This window comes from Rhinoraja longicauda, chromosome 5 (genome assembly GCF_053455715.1).
Source record: "Rhinoraja longicauda isolate Sanriku21f chromosome 5, sRhiLon1.1, whole genome shotgun sequence".
In the NCBI taxonomy this organism is placed as follows: Eukaryota; Metazoa; Chordata; class Chondrichthyes; order Rajiformes; family Arhynchobatidae; genus Rhinoraja; species Rhinoraja longicauda.
The window spans coordinates 78,823,697-78,834,982 of record NC_135957.1 but is presented as its reverse complement, the minus strand read 5'-3'; positions in this window follow the sequence as shown (position 1 = coordinate 78,834,982).

Genomic DNA, 11,286 nt, shown 5'->3' with positions numbered 1-11,286 from the left:
TATCGTCTGCCCGATGGAAGGAGTTCGAACAGACTGTTGCAGGGGTGTGAAGAGTCTTTGTGGATGCTGGTGGCTTTTCTGAGGCATCGTGTGTTGTAGATGCCCTCCAAGGCTGGTAGCTGTGTTCCGATGGTCCTCTGAGCTCTATGGACTACCCGCTGAAGAGCTTTCCTCTCTGCCTCCGTGCAGCTGAGGTACCACACAGGGATGCCATGTGTTAGGATGCTCTCTATGGTGCAGCGGTAGAATGTCGTCAGCAGCTGTTGGGGTAGACCAGACTTCTTCAGTGTTCTTCGGTAGAACAGTCGTTGCTGTGCTGAAAACGGTTGTTTTCACCAACTTTACTGTCCCCTTCTCTGGAAGTAATTAAGACTTCAAGTGGTCATCAACATTGGACATTTATCTAAACCATGATGTTTAGTATTTAAATGGGAAAAGACTAGTATTTGTATTTTAGGGTGGCACGGTGGCGCAGCGTGTGGAGTTGCTGCCTTACAGCGCCAGAGATCCGGGTTCGATCCTGACCACGGGTGCCGTCAGTACAGAGTTTGTACGCTCTCCCCGTGACCACGTGGGTTTTCTCCGTGTGTCCCGGTTCCTCCCACACTCCAAAGACCGTGCAGGTTTGTAGGTTCGTTGGGTTCTGTAAATTGTCCCTAGTGTGTAGGATAGTGCAAGTGTGTGGGTGATCGCTGGTCAGCGTGAAGGGCCTGTTCCCACACTGTATCTCTAAAGTCTAAAGTCTAGTGAAATATAACTGGATCTAGGTGTTCTTGTGTATGAATCACAAGAGGTTAGCAGGCAGGTGCAGCCATCCCAACGTTTAAAATAGTGTTTTGGAATAGTCCAAAGTAGTTCTTGTTCTCATTTTCCAAAGGCTCTGCTATTGAGGGAGTGCAGCGTTGGTTTACTAGGTTAATTCCCGGAATGGCGGGACTGTCATATGTTGAAAGACTGGAGCGACTAGGCTTGTATACACTGGAATTTAGAAGGATGAGAGGGGATCTTATCGAAACGTATAAGATTATTAAGGGGTTGGGCACGTTAGAGGCAGGAAACATGTTCCCAATGTTGGGGGAGTCCAGAACCAGGGGCCACAGTTTAAGAATAAGGGTTAGGCCATTTAGAACGGAGATGAGGAAAAACTATTTCAGTCAGAGAGTTGTGAATCTGTGGAATTCTCTGCCTCAGAAGACAGTGGAGGCCAATTCTTTGAATACATTCAAGAGAGAGCTAGATAGAGCTCTTAAGGATAGCGGAGTCAGGGGGTATGGGGAGAAGGCAGGAACGGGGTACTGATTGTGAATGATCAGCCATGTTCATATTGAATGGCGGTGCTGGCTCGAAGGGCCGAATGGCCTACTCCTGCACCTATTGTCTATTGTCTATTGTCTATTGTCTAAACTGAGAATAAGAAATGATGGGTCCCTTAAATGTGTATATTTTAATGCTAGGAGCATTGTAAGAAAGGTGGATGAGCTTAGAGCCTGGATTGACATCTGGAAGTATGATGTTGTGGCGATCAGTGAAACATGGTTGCAGGAGGGTTGCGATTGGCAATTAAATATTCCAGGATTTCATTGTTTCAGATGTGATAGAATCGGAGGGGCAAGAGGTGGGGGTGTTGCATTGCTTGTCAGGGAGGATATCACAGCAGTGCTTTGGCAGGACAGACTAGAAGGCTCGATTAAGGAGGCTGTTTGGGTGGAACTCAGAAATGAGAAAGGTTTAGCAACACTTATAGGGGTGTATTATAGACCGCCAAATAGGGAACGAGAATTGGAAGAGCAAATATGTAAGGAGAGCAGCAATCAGCAGTAGCAGCAGCAGCAATCAGCAGTAGCAGCAGCAGCAAGCAGCAGTAGCAAGCAGCACCTAGCTGTGTTGCTTGGGAAGTAGTGTGTGGGGATTGTGTGGGGATTGTGTGGGGATAGTAAGGAGTAAGACCTGTGTGATCTCCCGGACTAGTTTCGATCGCCTAGCTTGGGGTCGGAGAGGAATTTCCCGGATTTTTTCCCAAATTGGCCTGGGTTTTTTATCCGGTTTTTCGCCTCTCCCAGGAGATCACTCAGTTCTTTTGGGTGGGCGGTTGGAGCGGTTGGAGTAGCGGCCGGGCGGTAGGTTTAGTAACCGAGCGCGGGGCTTTGTTTGGAGAGTATGACTGCCAGGGCAGTTTTTTGTTCTGGGTGTCAGATGTGGGGAATCTGGGAGTCTGATAGTCTTCCAGACATCCACATCTGCGCCAGGTGTGACGAGATGGGGCTCCTAAGGGACCGTATTAGGAACCTGGAGCGGCAGATTGATGACCTCCATCTGATCAGGGAGAGTGAGGAGGTTATAGATAGGAGTTACAGGGAGGTGGTCACTCCTAGACCACGGGAGGTAGACAAGTGGGTCACTGTTAGGGGGGGCAAGGAACAGAGGCAGGGACTAGGGAGTACCCCGGTGGCTGTACCCCTTGGAAATAAGTACTCCTGTTTAAGTACTGTTGGGGGGGACAGCCTACCTGGGGGCAACGACGGTGCCCGGGCCTCTGGCAAGGAGTCCGGCCCTGTTGCTCAGAAGGGTAGGGAAAGGAAGAGGAGAGCAGTAGTAATAGGGGACTCTATAGTGAGGGGGTCAGATAGGCGTTTCTGTGGACGCAGTCGGGAGACCCGGATGGTGGTTTGCCTCCCTGGTGCCGGTGTCCGGGATGTGTCTGAGCGTGTCCAGGATATCCTGAAAGGGGAGGGAGAGGAGCCAGAGGTCGTGGTACATATAGGTACCAACAATATAGGTAGGATAAGGGAAGAGGTCCTGAAAGGAGAATTCAGGGGGCTAGGAAGAGAGTTAAAAAAAAGGACTTCCAAAGTAATAATCTCAGGCTTACTGCCTGTGCCACGCGATAGTGAGAATAGGAATGGAGTGAGGTGGAGGATAAATACGTGGCTGAGGAACTGGTGCAGGGAGCAGGGTTTCAAGTTTCTGGATCATTGGGACCTCTTCTGGGGGAAGTATGACCTGTACAAAAAGGACGGGTTGCATCTGAACCCGAGGGGAACCAATATCCTGGCGGGGAGATTTGCTAAAATAACTGCGGAGACTTTAAACTAGTACGGTTGGGGGGAGGGACTCAAACACAGATAGCTAATAGGCAGTGTGTGAGGCAGGAGGCAGAAAAGGGAAACACTCAGACCCAATATGTAGGAGAGAAAGAAGGGAAAAGAAATAAATTGAGAATAAGAAATGATGGGTCCCTTAAATGTGTATATTTTAATGCTAGGAGCATTGTAAGAAAGGTGGATGAGCTTAGAGCCTGGATTGACATCTGGAAGTATGATGTTGTGGCGATCAGTGAAACATGGTTGCAGGAGGGTTGCGATTGGCAATTAAATATTCCAGGATTTCATTGTTTCAGATGTGATAGAATCGGAGGGGCAAGAGGTGGGGGTGTTGCATTGCTTGTCAGGGAGGATATCACAGCAGTGCTTTGGCAGGACAGACTAGAAGGCTCGATTAAGGAGGCTGTTTGGGTGGAACTCAGAAATGAGAAAGGTTTAGCAACACTTATAGGGGTGTATTATAGACCGCCAAATAGGGAACGAGAATTGGAAGAGCAAATATGTAAGGAGAGCAGCAATCAGCAGTAGCAGCAGCAGCAATCAGCAGTAGCAGCAGCAGCAAGCAGCAGTAGCAAGCAGCACCTAGCTGTGTTGCTTGGGAAGTAGTGTGTGGGGATTGTGTGGGGATTGTGTGGGGATAGTAAGGAGTAAGACCTGTGTGATCTCCCGGACTAGTTTCGATCGCCTAGCTTGGGGTCGGAGAGGAATTTCCCGGATTTTTTCCCAAATTGGCCTGGGTTTTTTATCCGGTTTTTCGCCTCTCCCAGGAGATCACTCCGTTCTTTTGGGTGGGCGGTTGGAGCGGTTGGAGTAGCGGCCGGGCGGTAGGTTTAGTAACCGAGCGCGGGGCTTTGTTTGGAGAGTATGACTGCCAGGGCAGTTTTTTGTTCTGGGTGTCAGATGTGGGGAATCTGGGAGTCTGATAGTCTTCCAGACATCCACATCTGCGCCAGGTGTGACGAGATGGGGCTCCTAAGGGACCGTATTAGGAACCTGGAGCGGCAGATTGATGACCTCCATCTGATCAGGGAGAGTGAGGAGGTTATAGATAGGAGTTACAGGGAGGTGGTCACTCCTAGACCACGGGAGGTAGACAAGTGGGTCACTGTTAGGGGGGGCAAGGAACAGAGGCAGGGACTAGGGAGTACCCCGGTGGCTGTACCCCTTGGAAATAAGTACTCCTGTTTAAGTACTGTTGGGGGGGACAGCCTACCTGGGGGCAACGACGGTGCCCGGGCCTCTGGCAAGGAGTCCGGCCCTGTTGCTCAGAAGGGTAGGGAAAGGAAGAGGAGAGCAGTAGTAATAGGGGACTCTATAGTGAGGGGGTCAGATAGGCGTTTCTGTGGACGCAGTCGGGAGACCCGGATGGTGGTTTGCCTCCCTGGTGCCGGTGTCCGGGATGTGTCTGAGCGTGTCCAGGATATCCTGAAAGGGGAGGGAGAGGAGCCAGAGGTCGTGGTACATATAGGTACCAACAATATAGGTAGGATAAGGGAAGAGGTCCTGAAAGGAGAATTCAGGGGGCTAGGAAGAGAGTTAAAAAAAAGGACTTCCAAAGTAATAATCTCAGGCTTACTGCCTGTGCCACGCGATAGTGAGAATAGGAATGGAGTGAGGTGGAGGATAAATACGTGGCTGAGGAACTGGTGCAGGGAGCAGGGTTTCAAGTTTCTGGATCATTGGGACCTCTTCTGGGGGAAGTATGACCTGTACAAAAAGGACGGGTTGCATCTGAACCCGAGGGGAACCAATATCCTGGCGGGGAGATTTGCTAAAATAACTGCGGAGACTTTAAACTAGTACGGTTGGGGGGAGGGACTCAAACACAGATAGCTAATAGGCAGTGTGTGAGGCAGGAGGCAGAAAAGGGAAACACTCAGACCCAATATGTAGGAGAGAAAGAAGGGAAAAGAAATAAATTGAGAATAAGAAATGATGGGTCCCTTAAATGTGTATATTTTAATGCTAGGAGCATTGTAAGAAAGGTGGATGAGCTTAGAGCCTGGATTGACATCTGGAAGTATGATGTTGTGGCGATCAGTGAAACATGGTTGCAGGAGGGTTGCGATTGGCAATTAAATATTCCAGGATTTCATTGTTTCAGATGTGATAGAATCGGAGGGGCAAGAGGTGGGGGTGTTGCATTGCTTGTCAGGGAGGATATCACAGCAGTGCTTTGGCAGGACAGACTAGAAGGCTCGATTAAGGAGGCTGTTTGGGTGGAACTCAGAAATGAGAAAGGTTTAGCAACACTTATAGGGGTGTATTATAGACCGCCAAATAGGGAACGAGAATTGGAAGAGCAAATATGTAAGGAGATAGCAGATATTAGTAGTAAGCACAGAGTGGTGATTGTGGGTGATTTCAATTTTCCGTATATAGACTGGGAATCACATTCTGTTAAAGGGCTGGATGGTTTGGAGTTTGTAAAATGTGTGCAGGATAGTTTTTTGCAGCAATACGTAGAGGTGCCTACCAGAGAAGGGGCAGTGTTGGACCTCCTGTTAGGAAATGAGATGGGTCAGGTGACGGAGGTATGTGTTGAGGAGCACTTTGGGTCTAGTGATCATAATGCCATTAGTTTCAATATCATTATGGAGAAGGTCAAATCTGGACCAAGGGTTGAGGTTTTGGATTGGAGAAAGGCTAATTTTGAGGAGATGAGAAAGGATTTAAAAGGAGTGAAATGGAAATTGTTGTTTTATGAAAAGGATATAATAGAGAAATGGAGGATATTTAAAGGTGAAATTTTGAGAGTACAGAGTCTTTATGTCCCTGTTCGGTGGAAAGGAAAGAATAATAATTTGAAAGAGCCATGGTTTTCCAGGGAAATTGGACACTTGGTTCGGAAAAAGAGGGAGATATACAATAAATATAAGCGGCAGGGAGTAAATGAGGTTCTTGAGGAATATAAAGAATGTAAAAGGAATCTTAAAAAGGAAATTAGAAAAGCGAAAAAAAGATATGAGGCTGCTTTGGCAAGTAATGTTAAAGTAAACCCCAAGGGGTTCTACAGATATGTCAATAGCAAAAGGATAGTGAGGGATAAAATTGGTCCATTAGAGAGTCAGAGTGGACAGCTATGTGCTGAGCCGGAAGAAATGGGGGAGATATTAAACAATTTCTTTTCTTCGGTATTTACCGAGGAGAAGGATATTGAATTATGTGAGGTAAGCGAAACAAGTAGAGTAGTGATGGAAATTAGGAGGATTAAAGAAGAGGAGGTACGAACACTTTTGAAGAATATAAAAGTGGATAAGTCTCCAGGTCCTGATAGGATATTCCCTAGGACATTGAGGGAAGTTAGTGCAGAAATAGCAGGGGCTATGACGGAAATATTTCAAACGTCATTAGAAACAGGGATGGTGCCGGAAGATTGGCGCATTGCGCATGTTGTGCCTTTGTTTAAAAAAGGTTCTAAAAGTAAACCTAGCAATTATAGACCTATTAGTTTGACGTCTGTGGTGGGAAAATTAATGGAAAAGATACTTAGGGACAATATATATAATTATTTGGATAATCAAGGCCTGATTAGAAACAGTCAACATGGATTTGTGCCTGGAAGGTCATGTTTGACTAATCTTCTTGAATTTTTTGAAGAGGTTACCAGGGAAATTGATAAGGGCAAGGCTGTGGATGTTGTCTATATGGACTTCAGTAAGGCATTTGACAAGGTTCCACATGGAAGGTTGATTAAGAAGGTTAAATCGTTGGGTATTAATAGTGAGGTTGCAAGATGGATTCAACAATGGCTGAATGGGAGATACCAGAGGGTAACGGTTGACAATTGTATGTCAGGTTGGAGGCCAGTGTCTAGTGGAGTGCCCCAAGGATCTGTGTTGGGTCCACTGTTGTTTGTCATTTACATTAATGATCTGGATGATGGTGTGGCAAATTGGATTAGTAAATATGCAGATGATACTAAGATAGGTGGAGTAGTTGATAGTGAGGTAGATTTTCAAAGTCTACAGAGAGACTTGGGCCTTTTGGAAGGGTGGGCTGAAAGATGGCAGATGGAGTTTAATGCTGATAAGTGTGAGGTGCTGCATTTTGGTAGGACAAATCAAAATAGGACGTACAGGGTAAATGGTAGGGAATTGAGGAATGCAGTGGAACAGAGGGATCTGGGAATAACTGTGCATTGTTCCCTGAAGGTGGAATCTCATGTGGATAGGGTGGTGAAGAAGGCGTTTGGTATGCTTGCCTTTATAAATCAGAGCATCGAGTATAGAAGTTGGGATGTAATGTTGAAATTGTACAGGGCATTGGTGAGGCCAAATCTGGAGTATGGTGTGCAGTTCTGGTCGCCAAATTATAGGAAGGATGTCGACAAAATGGAGAGGGTACAGAGGAGATTTACTAGAATGTTGCCTGGGTTTCAGCACTTAGGCTACAGAGAGAGGTTGAACAGGTTGGGCCTTTATTCTTTGGAGCGTAGAAGGTTGAGGGGGGACTTGATAGAGGTTTTTAAAATTTTGAGAGGGACGGACAGAGTTGACGTGGGTAGGCTTTTCCCTTTGAGAGTGGGGAAGATTCCAACAAGGGGACATAGCTTCAGAATTGAGGGACAAAGGTTTAGGGGTAACATGAGGGGGAACTTCTTTACTCAGAGGGTTGTGGCTGTATGGAATGGGCTTCCGGTGGAAGTGGTGGAGGCTGGCTCGATTTTATTATTTAAGAGTAAATTGGATAGGTATATGGATAGGAGGGGATTGGAGGGTTATGGTCTGAGTGCAGGTAGATGAGACTAGGTCAGGGAGAATGGTCGGCGTGGACTGGTAGGGCCGGACAGGCCTGTTTCCATGCTGTAGTTGTTATATGTTATATGTTATAGCAGATATTAGTAGTAAGCACAGAGTGGTGATTGTGGGTGATTTCAATTTTCCGTATATAGACTGGGATTCACATTCTGTTAAAGGGCTGGATGGTTTGGAGTTTGTAAAATGTGTGCAGGATAGTTTTTTGCAGCAATACGTAGAGGTGCCTACCAGAGAAGGGGCAGTGTTGGACCTCCTGTTAGGAAATGAGATGGGTCAGGTGACGGAGGTATGTGTTGAGGAGCACTTTGGGTCTAGTGATCATAATGCCATTAGTTTCAATATCATTATGGAGAAGGTCAAATCTGGACCAAGGGTTGAGGTTTTGGATTGGAGAAAGGCTAATTTTGAGGAGATGAGAAAGGATTTAAAAGGAGTGAAATGGAAATTGTTGTTTTATGAAAAGGATATAATAGAGAAATGGAGGATATTTAAAGGTGAAATTTTGAGAGTACAGAGTCTTTATGTCCCTGTTCGGTGGAAAGGAAAGAATAATAATTTGAAAGAGCCGTGGTTTTCCAGGGAAATTGGACACTTGGTTCGGAAAAAGAGGGAGATATACAATAAATATAAGCGGCAGGGAGTAAATGAGGTTTTTGAGGAATATAAAGAATGTAAAAGAATCTTAAAAAGGAAATTAGAAAAGCGAAAAAAAGATATGAGGCTGCTTTGGCAAGTAATGTAAAAGTAAACCCCAAGGGGTTCTACAGATATGTCAATAGCAAAAGGATAGTGAGGGATAAAATTGGTCCATTAGAGAGTCAGAGTGGACAGCTATGTGCTGAGCCGGAAGAAATGGGGGAGATATTAAACAATTTCTTTTCTTCGGTATTTACCGAGGAGAAGGATATTGAATTATGTGAGGTAAGCGAAACAAGTAGAGTAGTGATGGAAATTAGGAGGATTAAAGAAGAGGAGGTACGGACACTTTTGAAGAATATAAAAGTGGATAAGTCTCCAGGTCCTGATAGGATATTCCCTAGGACATTGAGGGAAGTTAGTGCAGAAATAGCAGGGGCTATGACGGAAATATTTCAAACGTCATTAGAAACAGGGATGGTGCCGGAAGATTGGCGCATTGCGCATGTTGTGCCTTTGTTTAAAAAAGGTTCTAAAAGTAAACCTAGCAATTATAAACCTATTAGTTTGACGTCTGTGGTGGGAAAATTAATGGAAAAGATACTTAGGGACAATATATATAATTATTTGGATAATCAAGGCCTGATTAGAAACAGTCAACATGGATTTGTGCCTGGAAGGTCATGTTTGACTAATCTTCTTGAATTTTTTGAAGAGGTTACCAGGGAAATTGATAAGGGCAAGGCTGTGGATGTTGTCTATATGGACTTCAGTAAGGCATTTGACAAGGTTCCACATGGAAGGTTGATTAAGAAGGTTAAATCGTTGGGTATTAATAGTGAGGTTGCAAGATGGATTCAACAATGGCTGAATGGGAGATACCAGAGGGTAATGGTTGACAATTGTATGTCAGGTTGGAGGCCAGTGTCTAGTGGAGTGCCCCAAGGATCTGTGTTGGGTCCACTGTTGTTTGTCATTTACATTAATGATCTGGATGATGGTGTGGCAAATTGGATTAGTAAATATGCAGATGATACTAAGATAGGTGGAGTAGTTGATAGTGAGGTAGATTTTCAAAGTCTACAGAGAGACTTGGGCCTTTTGGAAGGGTGGGCTGAAAGATGGCAGATGGAGTTTAATGCTGATAAGTGTGAGGTGCTGCATTTTGGTAGGACAAATCAAAATAGGACGTACAGGGTAAATGGTAGGGAATTGAGGAATGCAGTGGAACAGAGGGATCTGGGAATAACTGTGCATTGTTCCCTGAAGGTGGAATCTCATGTGGATAGGGTGGTGAAGAAGGCGTTTGGTATGCTTGCCTTTATAAATCAGAGCATCGAGTATAGAAGTTGGGATGTAATGTTGAAATTGTACAGGGCATTGGTGAGGCCGAATCTGGAGTATGGTGTGCAGTTCTGGTCGCCAAATTATAGGAAGGATGTCGACAAAATGGAGAGGGTACAGAGGAGATTTACTAGAATGTTGCCTGGGTTTCAGCACTTAGGCTACAGAGAGAGGTTGAATAGGTTGGGTCTTTATTCTTTGGAGCGTAGAAGGTTGAGGGGGGACTTGATAGAGGTTTTTTAAATTTTGAGAGGGACGGACAGAGTTGACGTGGGTAGGCTTTTCCCTTTGAGAGTGGGGAAGATTCCAACAAGGGGACATAGCTTCAGAATTGAGGGACAAAGGTTTAGGGGTAACATGAGGGGGAACTTCTTTACTCAGAGGGTTGTGGCTGTATGGAATGGGCTTCCGGTGGAAGTGGTGGAGGCTGGCTCGATTTTATTATTTAAGAGTAAATTGGATAGGTATATGGATAGGAGGGGATTGGAGGGTTATGGTCTGAGTGCAGGTAGATGAGACTAGGTCAGGGAGAATGGTCGGCGTGGACTGATAGGGCCGGACAGGCCTGTTTCCATGCTGTAGTTGTTATATGTTATATATGTTATATTGTCAAACAGAAAACGGATGAGCCACTGATCTCTTGCCTTGCACAAGTTGAAGCATTTCCTGCTGAGACTGGTAACAGGGTGATGCAGCAACCACTTTGCCATACAATTTCCACTCCTCTGACACAAATAATGAAGAAAAAAAAATGCCAGATTCATCAATGATTCTTGAAAGATCACCACAGCTGAGTAGCAGTTTGATTCATTCCACATTTGATTATTCAAGGACCAAAAGGTGATTTTCATGACATGTTTAGTGCTCATGTAGTCATGCGGCGTTATTCCCTTATTATGTATCTGTACACTCTAAACGGCTTAATTTAATCATGTAAAGTCTATCCGCTGGCTAGTTATGACGCAACTAAAGCTTTTCACTGTACCATAGAAACATAGAAACAATAGACAATAGACAATAGACAATAGACAATAGGTGCAGGAGGAGGCCATTTTGCCCTTCGAGCCAGCACCACCATTCATTGTGATCATGGCTGATCATCTACAATCAGTAACCCGTGCCTGCCTTCTCCCCTTATCCCTTGATTCCACTAGCCCCTAGAGCTCTATCTAACTCTCTTTTAAATTCATCCAGTGAATTTGCCTCCACTACCTTCTGTGGCAGAGAATTCCACAAATTCACAACTCTCTGGGTGAAAAAGTTTCTTCTCACCTCTGTTTTAAATGGCCTCCTCTTTATTCTTGGACTGTGCCCCCTGGTTCTGGACCCCCACAACATTGCGAACATTTTTCCTACATCTAGCTTGTCTAGTCCTTTTATGATTTTATACGTCTCTATAAGATCCCCTCTCATCCTTCTAAACTCCAGTGAATACAAGCCTAGTC